The sequence below is a fragment of the Falco cherrug genome, chromosome 5 (assembly GCF_023634085.1).
Source record: "Falco cherrug isolate bFalChe1 chromosome 5, bFalChe1.pri, whole genome shotgun sequence".
Lineage (NCBI taxonomy): Eukaryota > Metazoa > Chordata > Aves > Falconiformes > Falconidae > Falco > Falco cherrug.
The window spans coordinates 49,835,737-49,854,919 of record NC_073701.1 but is presented as its reverse complement, the minus strand read 5'-3'; the positions used below and the strand labels follow the sequence as shown (position 1 = coordinate 49,854,919).

At 39.5% G+C, this 19,183-nt stretch overlaps 1 protein-coding gene across 1 annotated transcript in view; it reads right to left on the bottom strand.

Moving 5' to 3' along the window:
- Nucleotides 1-19,183, bottom strand: part of CNTN1 (contactin 1) — a 244,651-nt gene that overhangs the window by 106,837 nt on the left and 118,631 nt on the right. The window lies entirely within an intron of this gene.

The window sequence follows — 19,183 nt, the reverse complement described above, 5'->3', positions numbered from 1 at the left end:
ATCCCATGGAGAAGATAAACTAAGCCCCAGAAATTTCCGACTTGTACAGATATCTACCTGGGGTGGGAGAAGAAATGAAAACCCCCGGAACTGCTAGTCTGAATATCTTTCCATTCTGCTCTGCATTGTAGCTATTCAGTACTAAGGAAGAAACTGTTCATTCCTTAAACCTGTTTTTAAAAGTCGTGTGGCATGATTTTGGTTCTGTGAAATGCAGTTAATGAACTGTGCACAATGATTTTCTGTTAGATCTTGGCCCTCCTTATTATTTAATTGGCAATTAGTTCAACATACCGCACGCATTGTATACGCTGCTGATGTTACCAGGTTACCAGGGCAGAGAGTACTTTTTCTGAAAGGAGTAAAGCGAAGGAAAAGGGTATATGAAATTCCATCACTAGAAAGGGTGTTTGAAAACCCATCACTACCAGCACTTGGCAAAGACTAAAGAAGGCTAGGAGATCGTGAAAATGCTCTCTCAATAGGAACTATCCTGCCAAAGGTCAGTGTGATGCTGCATAAAAAGAACAGAACAAAAAAAGCTTAAAAAAATGATGACAGCATTCTTCAGATTTCTTGGCTGAAATCAACTTATAAATCTCACAGCTTTTATTTTTATTAGTTCTCCCTGCTTTTAATGAAAACACAACCATTTATATTTGCAACAAGTGGAGGATAAGGAAAGCAATGACCAGTATGTTGGCTGCTGTTGCTTTTTCTGCATCAATAAGACCATTATGGCTTCAGACTATAAGCTTAATTCTCAGCCAAGTCAGCCTAAGTGAATCTCAGATTTTGAAAGCGTCTTGAGAAGCTGCCTGATTTACCACTGTGTTACTGCACTTTCTGGGTAAGGTTATACAACCTAAAACTTGAAGCAATGCAAGCACTTAACTAGGACTATGTCTTAGCTGTACAAATTTCTGCTTGTTTTTAAATATTTTTTCAAGAAGATTTTGTGCAATAAGAAATGTATTTCAGGAATTAAAAAAGAGAGCAGGATTTTAAGCACTATATGGACTCTTCCCCCCCACCCCCCCCAGGTAGAGAATTAAGGCAACAATCTGTCTTAATGTCTTGAAGCAGAAAAGGAGTAAGTGATGTATATAACTATTGTGCATCTCTGCCGTGATGCAGCTGCTGCTTTTGTATTACTAATGGATTCCTCTGTTGACAGAAAAGGAATCTCCAGCCTTTTTTCAACAGGTGACAGGCAAAAATAAATTTCACATCCTTGAGCTGGCTTGACAGGGAGCCAATTACCATTTCAGCTGACCAGCATCACTTGAAAAGAAGAGCAAGGAAGAAGAAACATGACAGAAGATGACAGAAAAAAACCCAAAACCGGACAAAAAGGAAAAGTGGATTCAATGCTGAATATAAGACAAGCCTCAAACCTCAAAATAAACTTAGGATAGCCTCCTAGTAGTGGTGCTGTTTTCCTTTCTTTTCTTTTTCATTTGATGGGAGTAAATGCAATGACCAGGCCCCTGTGGATTCGGTCTATGGATCTTTTCTGGTATCTTAACAAAACACACTTTGCCCCTGGCAAGTTATTCCAGTTCATTATTTCACTGATTTGGGTTTTAATGGAGTGCTGCATCTTATTCAGTAGTTAAGTGTTGGCACAAACCTGGGAGGCAGTGTGGGTGGAAGAGAGGAGGGGACAGCAGGAAGGTTTACTGATCCCTCTAATTATAAAACCCTCCACAGTTTGCCCCGAGGAGGGAAGGGTACTGGCCTCAGGGACAAGTGTGCAAAGGAAAAAGGGATAAACATGGTGATTTGGCTTAATAATATGCTGCCTACTATATCAAACTGGATTAGATACAGTTCATTTCCTGCAAAGGTTTCCCAAGCCTTGCTTTATGCTGCCTTGTGCCAAATGAGAGAGTTGTTTCCTGCTATCCCATAACCGTGGGTTTAGTCAGATACAGCTTTAGTACAAAGCTGAATATTGCATGGTCCTGATGGTGAGCCTCAGCACATGGCATCTTCTACTCTGGAGCTTGCTCTTCAGCTGCCCCCTAGTACCTCAGATGGGTGAACAAAGAACTCTCCCAGAGACACAATTTTACCACATGTAATAGCTTAGAGCAAACTGCACTACAGATTATATAATGAGTGGCACTCCTAACACAATACCTATGTGTTTCTCTCCATCAGAGTTTGCAGAAAACATGCCAGTACATATGGTGTTGCCGGTTTTGTAATTCACAGCATAAGGCGTTTGATTTGGTTTGATCTAGATGTAAAAATGCAGTGGGGAGAAACATAACTGAAAATCACTGGTTTTCTATCAGTTGCTTATCTTCTCGTTGGAAAGGGTATAAAATCTGAGTCCCTTAGGAAGGGGAATGAGCGGTGCCGCTGGAGGCTAGACTGTGCAAGGGTCAGATGATAGGCAGCTCAGGCAACATATTCATCAGCTCCTCTGGATCCTGTTCTTCAACCTGCACCCCAGTGAGCTCCCCGCCTTTGCAGCTGACAGTAAATAATAGCAGATTTGGGGATTCATAACAAACACCTTCTGTCAGGAAAGAGTGGCTTCTATTACACAGAAGATGATCCTTCAGGCAATTTGAAATATTTGCAGCTCCTGACACATCTGGTATACTACTTCCCACTACACAGACAGCTACCATTTTTTCCCCAGAATATTCCATAGAAATAAAAAATCCCACTCTCTACCAGATCTCAAAATACTTTTTGAAAGCTTCCCCTAAAACTTAATTTCCATAAAAAGAGAAGGTTACATCAGTATTCTTATTTAGCTCAGGAGACACAGGGCTGGCACTCACAGTCACAAAACGTGGGGAAATAACACTATCCAAAGGTGTGTTTCTGTCTGCCCTCCAGAACTGTTATACAAAGAATTTTCAGAGGTAAACAACAAGAACTGCTACTGAACAAGCTCACAAGAAAATACAAGTAACAAAAGCAAGCAGCCCCCAATTCCAAGTGCTCACGAGACCTCCCACCAGAAGAACAAGCCAAAAAAGAAGAAAAGGGGAGAGACAGAAAAGATTAGATTGTTAACAGAATTCTGCCTGCCAGATACCGTGAAGATGCTTCTCTTATGTATGCTTTCCATGAGGTCTTGGTACTTTGTCCTCCGCTCGCCATACCAGGTACAGTTAACATAAAGCCCCAATCTCCTGTGCCCTGTGCATGACGGACACGCTGAGGTTCTTGGTCAAGTTTCTTTCCCTTTTTGCCCAGATGTTTCACATCTGTTCTCAGCCCACAGCAAATGCTAAGCTATTACACCAGCCTCTAGCTAGAACATCCATCAAAAAATGGATTAATCTTTGCAAAAATTCTACCTCTTTTTCAGGCTCCTAAGGAAAGGAGATGTAAGTGATCACACTGCTTGCATTTGCATCTCTGCCTGTCAGTCTGATAGTTTCTCCCTCAACTGATTAACTTTGTCTTCATTGGCCTATTTTAACCAAATTTGACAGAAGTCTGCAGGCTGTAAATAAGTTAATTTATTAAAAGTGTCATGAAAATGTCTGCCTGGGTGCAGGAGACAGGCCTGGTAAGCACCACCCCTGAGGGAAAGGCGAGAACGGCGTACAGAAGAGTCATCACTCAGGGACGTCTCAGCCATGGGAGAAGCTTGTTGGGGGCTGGCAGTTCACCAGGGATCAGATAATGCAAACACAGCACGCAAAGCCACAGCAAACCATGCTTCAGCAATTCTGCTGCTCACAGAACTACTTGGTTTTGCACCTCCATTTTACTTCACAGGTAATGACTCTGATGACAAAATATTGTCCATGCTACTATACTGGATGGACCCTGTCCCTCTCCAGGTTCACACCTGTGGAAAACCATGCAAACAGTGCTTTGGGAAAAAATTCATCATTGAGAACTACCAGGCATAAGAGGTCTCTCCAAAGTTAAGATTACAGATGTTTTATGCTTAGTCATATGAGATGGTTAGGAGAAGAACTCTAATTTCAGGGAATTTATGCAGAGGTATAAAAAATTGTTTCGTATTTATCTCATAAAAAAACTCATTTCATTTTATCATAATTAATGACATATGTACAATTTATGCTCTGCATTAATAGATTAGATTGTATTTAAATCCTAATTAATGATGTAGATATGGAACAACATTGGCCACATGGGTTTTCAGCAGAAAACTCTCAATCTCTCCAAAGAATTTAGTTTCCTCTAAACAAAATTACATTTCTTCCACCATTTTAGATATGCAGTGAGAACCTGTATCACAGAAGAAGAATATTAAAGATTTTAAACATGTTACTTTCATGGCATTTTATACACATTTTGAAGAAGAAACAAATAATTATATTGCATGAAAGCCTATGAGGAACTAAGTCTAGTATAAATAAATAATGAAGTATCTAACCAAAAATAAATAATAAAATATAAAACCCAAAGACAATCTTAAACACATTAATTATGTTCTTATCATATGCAGGTTACCTGGAAAGAAATCAACCATCTATTATTTTTATCAATGGGGTCTATACAGAATATTTGGTACTCTAAAATTCACCTGATTTCAGCTATAATATTAAGATGCAAGATTTTGCTTTATCAATGTCTCTCAAGTTCAAAAGACTGTAGTAATAGTAATATAAAAGAAAACTATAACTACAACTACTCTTAAACGTCTAAACTGATTTGACTGAAAAAGTTTACATTTATAAAATATCTACTGGGGGATTGAGGACTCAAGTGACCTTATGAAATGCAGGCATCACTAGATGACTACGGTGCCAAGTTTCCCATTAAGAAGCTTAGGGCGAATTGCTCAGACACACACACGATTCCTGGCACACTAAAAATCAATGCTTACAACAGGTATCGGGAATGCCCCTATAAAAGCAACTTTTGCTGTTCTTAACCTGTACCTCTGTATTTTGCACACATATTCGAACACGGTTCATAGGCTTCATAAACCAGTCATGAAAAAAGTCTGTGAGAAGCTTTCCCTGGGGCCTCTACTCATGCATGTGCTGCTCCTTGGCTTGGAAGCTATGCTGAGCTCAGGTTCTTGCCTGAGCAATGCTGCAGGCATCTATGCCTGACCCTGACCTTGCCTTGCTGACTTGACCTTGGATTTGCCTCATCGCTGAGAAGCTGTCTGGCAATCTGGACTCTTGTCTGACTCCTGGTTTCCATCACTGGACCTGCTCTGCTCTTCTTCAGTTATAGACAGAGAGGTGTATGTCTATGTACATGTGCAGCTGAGCACGTGTATGATTAAAGCGATAAGAAATAAAAGGATTCCTATGTCTGTGTGTGTGTATCTGTGTGCATGCATGAAAGGTGAGTAGGGAAGGTTGTCATGGCAGGCTGTGTGTGTAAACAGGGGCTGTAACAGATTGATGTGTGTGTGTCCAAGCTGGGGAACTGGTCAGCACAAAGCGCGGTGGTGGTGTCGCTGAGGTCACTGTCCCTGCTTTGACTCCTGGCATGCCTTCCCCTGCCAAGCAGCCTGCTCCTCCGACCCCTGAGAGATTGTATGATCTCCTTCTAAAGGCAAAGAAAGAGCTCAGCTTGTACACAAGGGGAAAAAGAGTCAGAATACTTAGGTTTTATATATCATAAAAATTTGCATCAGATTTGATGAGGTCACGGAGAGCCATTCTGAATTTACTGCATCCAACAGTTCAGTACATTAAAGTTAAGATGGTGTTTTCTGAAGACAACAGGCTAATTTTCACATCAAGGAGACACTTCCATTCTGTGCATGTCTTCAGCAAATAAAATGAAGAGTTTAAAACCTCACTGTGCTCTGTGCAAGCATCCATCCAGAGGATTATTACTGTTCATTGCCAGCCAAACTTCAAGTTTCTTTTGCGGAGCCAGAGAAGAACTCCAGGACGATCACTGAGGCATTAACCATGCTTTTGTAGTCGGGTGGCAAGTTTCCTATGTCATGAAAGCAGCTGGGGACTGCTCAGTTCCAAATGCCCCAATGCCAAGCTTGTTTGTCCCAGTTTCAGTAAGTTACAGCAAAATAAAGCCAACACGCACACAGAAATTCCTAGCTTTCTGCAATGGGTCCATATTTAATAGCCTGTGTTGACCTACCAAACATTTACAAATGAAGGCTATTTTCATCACAAAGACAGCTGTTTAAAAGTTAGAGATATCCATTACTTGGTGTCGTCCACTTCTAATATATAAGACATTCTACGATACCTCTACTGTTGAATTGCCTGTAAAAGTATATATATAATAAAAGAGACAAAAGTATATATACAATAATAAAGACACAAAACATATTTGGTTTGCTTATTTAAAGCCAATCTTGCTTGTAAATTTTACATTATTCTATTTGACAATAAAACTGTTGAAAATATTCCATCTTTACGCATGCTAAGATGCAGAATTATTCTTTTTTGATAAGTTTAAAAAAATTAAGGGAAAAGAAGTCTGTCCTCTTTTAGGTGATGTTCTGTCAATACTTAATTGTTATTATTCTGTACACATTGAGAGAAAGTGTTCCACTATCTACCAACTAATCTTATGGCCTCCATACTTGCAGGAATTAGAACGATACTTGTAGTTAATAAGCAAACAATTTTAGAATGCTTATAAATATTTGTAGGACTTAGTTCAAGAAAAAATATGCATCCACAGTGACATTTGTTCAGGTACAGTTGATTCATTTAGTGGTCCTGCCTTTCCTTGCTTCCAAAGCTGAAGTTTTCTATGTGGTTTAGGCTGATCGGAAATCTTCATACAGCTCTACGCCATGTTTTGTTCCAAAATGTTATGACACTTTAAAAATCCTGCTACAGTCCCCGTCTCTTCAGGAATAACTAAAAAAATAGCAGCCATGGTTTTATATCTCAAGGTTCTTTGTATTATCATCCTATGTATCACCATCAACATTATGTCCCTTCTTTGACACCAAATCAGACCGGTTAAACCTGAAGACCTGGCCAACTGCTTTACTAGGAAAGTAACCACATTAACATGAACCTTTATTTAGTGGTAAGGTAATAAAAAGCAGCAGCCTATTCCTGTATAGATAACTGATAGAAGGCCTTTTAGTTCCCCCTTGAGCCTCTTAATTTTTCCTTGTCATTCAGTCTATAGTGAAATAGTCCACACACATACTTCTTTTTAAATGTCTCAGAAAAGCAAGTGCTTATTTTGCAAAAGCACAATAAAAAGGTTCGTCTCTACAATTTTAAAAAAATAACAAATTAACTGTCCATTTCATGAAGGTCACATAATTCCCTAAAGATAAACTGCCTTAGGACATATATACCTTTCTTCAATGCAAGGAGAGATTCACACAAACCCACAAACTGTCTCCCAAAAGCAAGCCGTAATTTTTGCAGAATTAAAATTCTGTTCAGGATTATCATCTGCGTTACAAATGCCAAACCAAACCCAAAACAAATAAGACAAAAAAGACACCATTGATGGAAGCTAGATCTTACAGTCTGATTTGTTCTGGTCTCTGGCAGTAAGAAAGAAGAAATATTTCCCTAGCCCACCACCAGAACAAGCTCCAGGACGAAGTAACCAGACTTAACCTGTTGTAGCTGCCAAGTCCTGGCTGGCCTGTGCCTGCCTCAAATAGTTTACTTCCAGGAGACTGGTTCTCACTGTTCTGCCAGGAATTGATTGTGGCAGTCATGAGCCAATGTAGGATGTCATCGTGTAAGGGCATTTTCTATAGGAAGAAAACCCAGGCTGGCCATCTAAGAGGGGACAAAAAATGCCTTATACACCTGTTATGGTATAACCTACTTCTTCCCAAGGGGCAGACAGTTGTGACTTCTTTGCACCCCCCTTCTTTGCTGTGATAGTACATCAGACATGATGGTGATAAGTCTTTCTGCAGGAACTTAAGAGTAAGATAATCAGGTATTCCAGCGGATTTCACACTTCTCCCTTCTGCTGAGTTGTTCAATGATGGCAAAAGTCTGCCCATGTCCACCTACTGGGGTATTGGTGGACCTGCGGGCCACATTAGCCATGCTAATTAAAAGCAGACTTTTTTAAAGAGCTTTTAAACACACTGTAAACATAAAATGTGCTAGACAGCACTAGAAACCACATACTCAGCTGGTTACAAATAGTGGAGGGAACACTGATGGCAATTCTGTCCTAATCCCCTTTTAATGTCTCCTGAAGAAGAGAAGACCACCAGCAAAGCGGGCCATCTACTGTGGTCAACAACACCAGGTAACTGCAGTGGTGTTTCTAGGATGGGACTCTCTTCCATTTACATGGTATAGAGCAGGGCTCCTCAAACCTCCTCAAACTTTTTAACCAGGGGGCCGGTGCAGCTGCTTGGTTTGCCCCCCAGCCCCAGCGGGCGGGCGGGGGGGGGGGGGGGGGGGGCAGGGGGGTTCTGTAAATACCGGGGGCCGGATTGAGGACCCTGGGGGGCCGTACCCGGCCCACGGGCCGTAGTTTGAGGACCCGTGCTATAGAGTAATCAGCTACTGTAAATGGTACCAAGTTTCACTACGTAACTAACCAAAAGCACCTCCAATCCTTCCGTAACACAGCTTTATTCTCTTCAATTATTTATAGCTATTCTCATTTGGACTTTTATTTTATTATCAATAGCAGAGTTAAACAAAACTGGCAACTTACAGGGTTCCTTACGCATAATTATTTAGACTGAACTTGGACACTGAGTCATAGCTAAATTGATCTGAACAGATCTTTGTTCATTTAAGCTGGAGGATGAAGAGTTCCAGGAGTGGCAAGTGGCACATGGAGTCAATTTCTTTGATTACTTTGATTTTCAGTAACTGTATTAGTGTCATTGCTCAGCAGTATCCAATAACTCATTCATGTGTTCTTGTAAATAATTTTGGTGCAAACAGTAATTTCAGTCGAGTGTAACTGTTAGGCAATTACCTCTTCTATGGTGAAGCATTTGCAAATGTTTGGGAGACATGAGACTGAAGATCAGAAAAAGGTATTTCAATAATTAACTATTATAAAAAAGAAATTTCCTGAAAGGTCTGTGTGGAAAAAAACATAACATACACTATATGTACCGTAGTATACCAAACATAACTCAAGTACCATAGGCTGTCTATTAAACCCTTATTACTTCTTGTTGAAGAAGCTTAAAGGCGAAGAGGGGCAAACTGCAAATCACACTGCTTCTCCCTAAAGCTCTGGGAGGATTTGCATTCCTCACTCATGAAGACAGCCTGTATTTTTATAATGCAATAGAGCATGCAATTTTTCCCACCATTGATTAAGCCACCAGGGAGGTGCTAAACTCCTGCTACTCCTAGCAAACTTTCAGGGATGCTCATAACCTGATGTTTCATTCCAATGGCTGTCAGTAGTAGTTACAGATGTTCAGCACATTTTAAAATTAAGTCCTTTGTCATTGTAAATGCTTTGATTGCTTTAGTTTTAAGATCTGTCTGGCCATAAAGTGAGCTGTTGATGAATGAGTGAAAATACATAGTAAATAATACTTCTAAGGAATACATTTCACTGACTTAAGAGCTGAAAGTAAATACAATTTTAAAGAGACCATCTCTGCTAGTGAGTTTGGTGTTTTGCTTTTCTTTCGAACTGTAAGCAAGTTTTGTTTTCAAATTTTACAACTTTTTGAGAAAAAATCTACTGATTTCCAGAAGGAATGAATAAATTCTTAATCTCCATCATGTGTCCAGAAACCCAGCACCTTTCTTCCTCTACTCTCACATTTGTAGACAATGACTCTTATCTTGGCAACAGTCAGACAAAACATATTAATAAAGTTAAGCTAGCTTGCCTTTGTGCTGCGAAGGAGCTGTCTGCATACAAAGTTTTAAGGTTTAGTGATTTAGTTGAAATGGAGAAAAGAACATGGGTCTGAAAAGGGAGATGACCTACAGAATTAGAAATTCTTAGAGTGAACATGTAGAACTTTTGCCCTTGGTGTGGAGAATGGCTGTCTTCTTTCAGTTAGATATTAGAGTACTAATGCTGGTGACGCATTAACCTGTTAGGATTTCAAATATGTTTTAAGTAAAGGAAAATTGCTTTGGTTGGTTTTTGTTTTTCAATTTCATATATTTCACTTTACATGTTTCATAAGTGTGGTGGGTTGACCTTGGCTGGACACCAGGTGATCACCAAGCCACTCCATCACTCCCCTCCTCAGCAGAACAGGGTGGGAAAAAATAAGAAGGAAAACAGAACTTGTGGGTCAAGATAAAGGCAGTTTAATGAAAAAATAAAAAAAGTCACAAGTGTGGAAGGGAAGTAAACCAGAATATGTTATTTTCTACTTCCCATCAGCAGGCAATGTTTGCCCACTTCCCAGGAAGCAGGGCTTCAGTACACATAGCAGTTGCTCTGGAAGATGAACACCATAAATAACGATGGCACCCCTTCCTCCTCCTTTCTCTTAGCTTTTATATCTGAGCAGACATCACATCATTTGGAATATCCCTCTGGTCACTTTGGGTCAGCTGTCCTGGCTATGTTGTCTCGCAAGATCTTGCCCACCTCAGCCTACTTGGGAGGGGTAGGGAGATGTTGCAGAGACAGCCCTGATGCTGTGCAAGCACTGCTCAGCAGTAGCCAAAACCCTGGTGTGTTGTCACCGCCTTTCTAGCTGCCAATACAAGCACAGCACTGTGAGGGCTGCTGGGGGGCTCAGCTAAACTCAATACAATGTGCAATGAAACTTTATAATACTTATAATATTTAATGTAACTGAGATAGAAAACCAAACTAAGTTACATTAAAACAAAGGAATATTGGTTCTCAAGTTTGCAGTGCAGTCATACATATAATATAAATAGCTAATAAATGTAAATTAGCATATTTGAAGACAAAGATATTTAAAAAATTGCTGTTTGGGGCTTTTCCCCCAGGTGATGTTATGATTAGTGCTGGGATCTTCTTATCTGCCATGTTTGAATTGGGAATATGAGTGGACTTGAATGTTGTTACAAATGACTTCTATTTCATCAATAGTCATTTAGCTTATATTTTGCTTTGATCTTTTTTCTTTGCCAACAGATTTCTCCATTAAAGTGTTACTGTTAAGGCAATTGAATCTTACAGAACTAACAGAGATAACAGTTTGATAATTTATATAGAAACCTACCTACATTGTTACAGAGTCCTAGGGGTTTAGACCTAAAGTTCTTTTAGTCAGGAGTGTTTGTTCTCCTACATTAGAAAATACATAGGACACTGGTTATCACTAATTGTGCTATAAACAATCAGCACAGACCCCAAGATTTGCTATAGAAGCTTTACTGTCCTATTGTTTATAGTAGCCATTTACATGCTGTATGGACTCAGGGGAAAAGAAGCACTAAGTTAAAGTATCTATTAAAAAAAAGCAATCATGGTTTGAAAACATAAAAACAGTAAATGGTTTTAAATGTGCTTTTTTTTTTTTTTTTTTTTTTTTTTTTTACAAACTGATCAAGTTAATGTCTGGGAAATCACATTGTAATGAGTGATTTTTCAAATAAAAAAATCATTATTTTTTATGGTTGCGTAATCTAGAAGCAAAGGCCAGTACCTTAAAGGGTATCCTGAAGCCCTGGTACGACAAACTTATGAACAGAGTCATTCAAGACACCATCTATAGTTGGAAGACAGAGATCTGCCCATCCAGAAGAGGGTTAGTCCTTGCAAAGAGTAAGACAAAGACTTACTAATAAAACTAATAACTAATAAAAACCATAGTTCTCAAACTGTTTCGATTTAGTGACAGCATCTGGTTTTCAGTTTCATCTTCCATGATACTTAGCACCTCTCTACACAGTCTCACAGTTATGGTCCCCCTCAGAAAAGAAGTTTTCATTCAACAAAACAATGATGCTGAACTGAGAAATGTGAATAAAGATATTCTCACTTTGCAGAACTGGACTCTTCATTAATATCTCTGAAAGATTGTATCTCAAGGGAAAAGGCAAATACAACTCAATAATTTCTGTTTGAGCTGCTACTTTCAGGGGTTTTTATATGAAAAGCCCTACGAAATAAAAAACCAATATTCTCAGTTCTGCTGAAACTACACAGACCCAACAACATTAAACTACTGAGAGAGGAATCTAGCATTTAACTGAAACAGATTCTGCTCTCATTTACATCTCCAACCTCACAATCTGCTAAAATTATTTTTGAAAATGTTACCATTTAAAAACAAGTCAGTCCTTCTCATTGATATAATACATCTAGAGGGCAGCTGAATGCCAGGCAGGTGTTATTGCCATGCAATTATCATCTAGTAAGTGTGGCAATTAACATCCTAACTGCATTTGTCTTGTGCTAACGCTGAGTACCAAGAGACAAAATTGAGCACAACCCATTACAAACTTGAAGACAATTTTAATATAGGAATAATAGAATGTATTTGTAACCAGTTGGGATTTAATATTTCTATTAGATAAAGTAGAAGGATATGTCATTTCACCTTCTGTTATCACTACAAATAAACATAAATTCATCCCTAATAAGCACTGCAGGAAGTCAACTATGCAATCTTAATGATCCTAGGGTCTTTTGCTAAAGTATACATTTCATAATCTCAAGCAGATTCCAGAATACTATGTCAATTAGGATATCACGCAGAGCAACAAAAAAGGCAACAACAGCTGGAGGCATTCATTGAACCTCATTGTCTATGCAGCAATAAAAGAAATCTTGTTCTACCAAAATGAAAACAATAAAACAAAGATAAGATGAATTGGGTCAGGAAGTAAAACAATCCCAAATTGCCAACTTCAAATGGCTGAGTATTAAAGACCTTTGGGTAATCTCTGAGCTGGCGGACTGGGGGTTGTCTAACTGAACGCCACCGCTGGATGTCACTGGTGGTTCACAGAAAAGCCACTCCACATGCATTTATCAGGCTGCACAGCTTGTACATGTCAGTACTGGGAGTTAGAAATACTCTCATGCTAACACCTTTCCTTAGCTTGCTTTTCATTTTTATCATCTCTCCGATTTACTACAGAGGTTGAAATCGGTCAGTAAACCTCAATAACACTTAAAGAAATGAAGGAAGAAAATACAATTTTATAGCTAACAACCACACTGCTGCAATTACCCTAATCCTAAGATCACGTTTTGTTTTACTTTAAAGTAGGTACACCAGGCCTCCTGGAATATCATCTTGCGTCTACTCAACAAAGACTTGAAATCTCCTTAGTGTATACTAGCATCTTCATGTTTTACCACACTGTGAATTTTACTGACCAGGTAAAACAGGATACACACTTACCGCAAATCTAAATAGCAAGTTTTTGCAATAGCTGTGTCCCAGCAGCTAAAGCTGGAAACCATCAAATTCATGCATCTACTGCTACCTTGCTTCAGAATTCAGTCATGATACAAACTTCTATTCACCTACACAGGAGATAGTGATAATGAAAATACTATCTTTGTACTCTTCTGATTATTTATTGTAGTCCAGCAGCAAATCTAGGAAGATGGGAAAACAGCTTAGTCATATAAGCATTGTGCTGAAGCATCGTTCTCTGCTGACTCCGGCTCTGTGAAGAAACCAAACCTAGAAACTAGCACAGCACTGGATACTAGAGACCTGCATGCTGCCTGGACCCACAGCTCATGGGGTAGTTCCCTGGGAAATGTTCTCTCCTCCCAGAATGTCTTTTTACACATTAATAAGCATTACAAGAAGTAAAACAAAGTGTAGCCATAACAGGTTGGTTTTGACAATGGAACAAGGGATCCCTCGGATATTTTGTTGTTCAACAGATCTACAAAGGAAAGAGAAAGGGGCAGAACACTGAGATTATTGAAGACTGCTAAAGATACAACACTTTTCAAGGATCTAAGCTATCTGTGCAGAATTACAGGAGATCATGATACCAAATACCTGAAGGTACAATGGTAAAACGGGAGATGAAATTCCGTTCTGATAATAGAAGTAATGAATACTGGGGAAAAATAACAGTACATACAGAAAACCAGAGTCTAAATCAGTCATTACTGTTCAACCCCCCCCCCCCCACATTTTAGCATGAATACAGTCTCTAAAAATACCAATCCAGTTCTCAGCAGTGGTCAAAAAGGGAGCTAAACTTGAGAATACTACGGGCATGTTGTATCTGTGATGACTTCTAGATAAAGGCAATGGCAGTTCTGTAACCAGTGGTATCTCATACATCTCATACGGTTGGAAAAAGCTAAAAAGCACACAGACTTTCCGACTTCTTTGGCTCTTCACTGTAGCAGCAGCCTTCAAAGCTTACTACAAACAGAACAATTGGGTTCAACTTCACTATGTCATGCAGTTGCACCACGTTGAGCAGACGGGGCGTTAAGTACGCGAACTTTAACGGGCAGCTTTAAATGAGCTTTCTAAATGCCATGTGCGAACTTACTTTGATGGGGAAAGAAGCCTCACACTGTCATATATCCACAGATGCCACATACAGTCTTTCCAGGGAAGCTATACAGAGAAATGATTTAGAATGACAACCCATGTGGAAAAATGATCCTACCTCATGTATATTTGTCCAGAACATCTGCTCCTACTGCTCAAGCACTCTCTGTTTTGTTAAGATCCTCATTAGGAGCAGACTCTACTCACAGAAACACGTGCTACCCACTGGAACCAGCTCATGCCAGGGCAGCAAACGCAAGGCTGGGTGACCATCCCCACAACTGGCAAACAAAAGTGCTGCTCCTACAAGAACCATCCAAACTCCTGTATGTGCACAGCCAGTGATACGTTTGATGCAATGTACTAAATGCCCTATGTGGCTAACACTAAACAACCATTTTGCACCAGAACAAATTCTACCCTTTATAAAGGCTAGAAACACCCTGTCATCAGTGGGAAAACACATCTTACAAAACAGCTTCTTCCATGACGTCTCAGTGTTGATGACCTGAGGTGACCTACCCAATGCCTTTCAAAGATAAGCCTCCGAACAAAAGCTGATATAATAAATACCTTGCACTCAATAGTGTTATTAGTTTTTTTGGCTATATTAAATTCTCAGCTAGCTTCTAGCAAATGCTGCCACTTTCTTGAGGCAATAAATTGCTTCTCTTTCTTGTAACAACTAGTGATCTCATCCCTTTTCTGTAAGTACTCCCACCTTGCACCACAGGCTACAAACTTTTGTTCTCACAGCTAGTCTGATTTAAACACTGAAGATAAACTCGAAACAATTTCTCTCAGCTTGCATTTAGCCTCTAAGACTAATGTTTCTAATTTAGGAGAACTGAAAAAATCATTATACTGCTCTGTAAGTCTGTGCTGTGCCCACCTTTTTTATCCAGCTGCCATTGGGGACACTCAAAAGGAAACAAGCCGAATTTGAGAAATTACGGAGATGGAGAAGAAAGAGAACTAGGGGTATGGAACATCTTCCACACAAGAACTGCATAAACCTATACTCCTTGTTTCATAAAAGCGGTGACCAATAATGTTGGAAGGTCTATAACCTTGTGAATGAGGTAGAGAAAATGAAGAGTGATTATTCATTGTATCTTGCACTATAACCAGTAATATCATCAGGCCCCGGATTTTAAAGGAACACATAATTAGGTAACTTGTTGTCACTGAATGCTGAGGAAGCCAAAAGCATAAATAAACATTTAGATTTTTGGTGGTTATGGAAAATGATGGTTCAATGTGACCGCTGGCTCACAATGCCTTAAAACTGCTGCTACGGCAAGATGCACGAGGAGGATCCATGAAGGGTATGCACTCTGTTTCTGGCTCTCTCGCCCTAACTTCCCTTCTCAAACCAGTGGAACCAAACTAGGATCTGCGTTCTGGCTGGTCTTAAATCTGAAAAAGCCATTTTAAAGAGGACATATACTACTGTCTTGCTGTTCCCAGAAACTGGAAAGAATGTGCCATGTAAGAAATGCCGGCATGTAGTTCATGCTCTTCTGGGTGTCCATCCTTCAGATGGGACAACAGGCTACAATCTAAAGCGAACTCAGCGTGCACACATAGAGAGGTATTACTGAGACTATAGCAACATTAGCTTCTGCTTCCTAATTTAGAAAGTGGTCACTTCAATTTCTGTAAGCTCCACATCTTTTGGATTTCTCCATTTTCTACTCCCCCCAAGAAAGGAACAGCTATCTTTCAGTGTAGCCACGGCAAGGTCACTTGCTGCAGATTGGGAGGGGAAAAGCGGCTGCAACTACTGGATGTAAGCACAAGCACTCATTCTCCTCACTTGAGAAGCTGATTTGTTGCTATCAATTAAACATGTATTTAGCTTTTCCCTGGCAAACATGAACGCCTGCATACAGTAATTACAGCTGCTCCGCTGTCCCCAGAAGGGGAAGAAAAATAGATGATAATAATCTGGTTTATCGCTTTTCACTTAAGTTTTAAGCTTTTAATCACGATAATGATACAATTAATAAATTAAAATATTTTTTATTTTTTAAGAATAGTTTTCTCTAGTATTTTGTAAACTTAGGCCACAAAACACTGTAGTTTTGTAAAAAGTCAAAATCTACTGCATTGCTTGGGGGCTCAGCACAAATAAGTTGAGACTCATGATTAAGAATACTAATTGATTTTATACACCATAGTTCATTTATGTGTATTATGTCTGATAAATGTACCATAAAAAATTAATACAAATTAATACAAAATATATTCTTTTATACCGTAATATGTTTAGTAGTGAAGGCACAGCTGAGACTTAGTAGGAGATACTTCTCTGTAACATTTCTTTGTGCACAGTCTGAAAACTGCAACATTTTTGTACTCCTTATGCATTCTATATTCTTTTGCAGTCGTTGATGCTACATATTTAGTAACAGTAAATGAATGATGAGGAATTAAACACAGTATGTAATAGTAACCTTTTCTGTTAAAAATACTAAAGAAATTAAGATATTTATGTACATTATGAGAAAAAGCAGTAATTATTCTTTCAAAAATGAAAGCTTCCATGGAATGGTAACTCAGAATTGCATATGTATTCTTGTAATTCGGTGTGATATACCAGTGAAGATCAGTTGCATTTCTTAGGAGGAACCCATGCCTCCCTGCTCAGCTGGAGTTCTTTGAGGGAGCCAGAAAGGAAGACAACTCATTGCTCATTAACAGTGAAAAAATTTTCCTAAGTGTTACTAGGAAAGAAACATATAGCATAGCAGAAAATGTCATGATGCTATTCTACAGATGTCCCCAGCTTAGGCAGGGGGCTTAGGCACTGCAATCAGTTCCGGTCTTTTCATTCTCCTCCCCTCCAAAGCAATATAGGTGGAAGGGTACCGGCGACAAATGCTGTATCAACACCAGAAGCAGTAAGGGGGAACTGGCACAGAGGACCCAACACCTACATGATGGGCACTTCAGATGTTTCACTTCTGCCTAGCTCTCATGTGGTGCCAGGACTGAACCCTCCTTGCTGGCAGTGTCCCTTCAGCCCAGGGACTCAGCTATCTGTGGGGCAAGACCCACCTTAGCACACTGTGCAACCTCTGCTCAGGTTTACTCATGAAAAGTGTTAGGGAAGTGTGAAACAGTATGTGACCTAAAATTATGCAAGATAAGAGAAGGAAACGCAGTGTAATTGTTGAGAAGGTAAAAGACAGTCACTCAGCAGTTCAAGAGGAAAACTAATGGTTTAAAACCTTTAGATTTTAAAGGTTTAAAACTCCAAGGTTTAAAACCCCAAATGAAAAAAACCAGCCCAGGAACCAGGAGATGGCAACTCAGCAACATCAAAGATGATGCAAGGTGCGTCAGAGGTTCATCGCTTCCCCATGTGGTTGATGCCCACTGTGGAACAGCAGGACACACAGAATACCTTTTTGAAAGTAGTAGCTGGTGGTGGTTTAGTCCTATCTATTACATATAATAAGCATACAAATTAGGCTTTGTATTCCTAAGCTGCATATATCCTGCTTACAGAGTCTCTTGAGGAACAGGTTGCTCATGCAACGTGTCCCAGAGAGAGGCTTCATTTAAAATAAAGATGCATGTGGAGCACAAGTTCCACTTTAGTTTCATCAGAATAAATTCAGTTTGTGTGCTCCCTGCAGCTTTACAGTGAAAGAGGAGAATTTGGCAACTGGCACCAAAAGCTCACTCTATGGTGGCAACATGTGTACTGTGGATTTCACCACTAATTATGTAAGGATGTAAATATATATTTTTTAAGGCATTCAAAAGCAATTACACAACCATGCAATACAGAAATCTCTAAAATACAATTAAGCTCAAAGATGGCTGCTGTGATTTGGGAATTCCCAAGTGACAAATTTCTGGGGACAGACAGAATATTGTAGGAGTATATGATGCAATCTTTTCCTTCTTTTTATACTCTTTCTTCACTAGATGTTATTTGATACTCCTGGAGAGAAAAAAGACTAGGCCAGATGTACCAGTTTTAAAATTTTACATAATTTCTGTTTGTGTGCAGAGTTTGCTTATGTTAATTCTCACTATTCACAAACCAGTAAATCTTGCATGCATGCCCCTCTGCACACAAAAGAAATACACAGTAGTTTTTTGTTACCATCACCTTTTACCTTCCTATTACAAAATACGAGCCCTTTTAGAGGTGGCTTCTTTGATTTTACTTTGCTTGTTGTGTCACACTGATGCCTTAGCCAGATGGATGACTTTGCTGAAGTACTGCATAAAGTTAGGTACTATTACAGTCATGCTATAAAAACTGTTTATACACAGTAGAACACTAAAATGTCAGTGTCAGGCAAAGTCAGGATAACCAGGCCTCCTGGTTTAGCCATAATCACACTGGAATACATTTCTTCTTCCTGCCAACTCAAAGACTGTCTTCCAGAGACAATTTCCTTTCAACACAGAATATTTTTATACTCTCCCCTGGTCACTCTGTGCTAAAATGACCAAAATAACTGAAATTGCTCCACATTTGTGTATTCATCACAGGCTTAAACTTCTACCATCATTACCAAACATCGCCTGTGCAGCATACTGTCAGCCCTCAAGAGCCCAGTCCTGTTAAAATATCTGTGATTACGTGGGCTCTCAAGCAAACAGATGGTCAAGCTGGGAACAACAGGGCCACAGCTCCACCAGGAACTCTCAGCACTTCTGCATTAACATAGGAATAAGGATGGTTGCATATGGTGTCTCAAGTAGTGCTGTGTACTGTAAAGCTACTGCAATTACTCTTTTGCTGCATGAGGTTTAGGTGAAGGTGCACATAATGAAGGACAGGCCTTCGGTACACATTTTACAATGAAATTA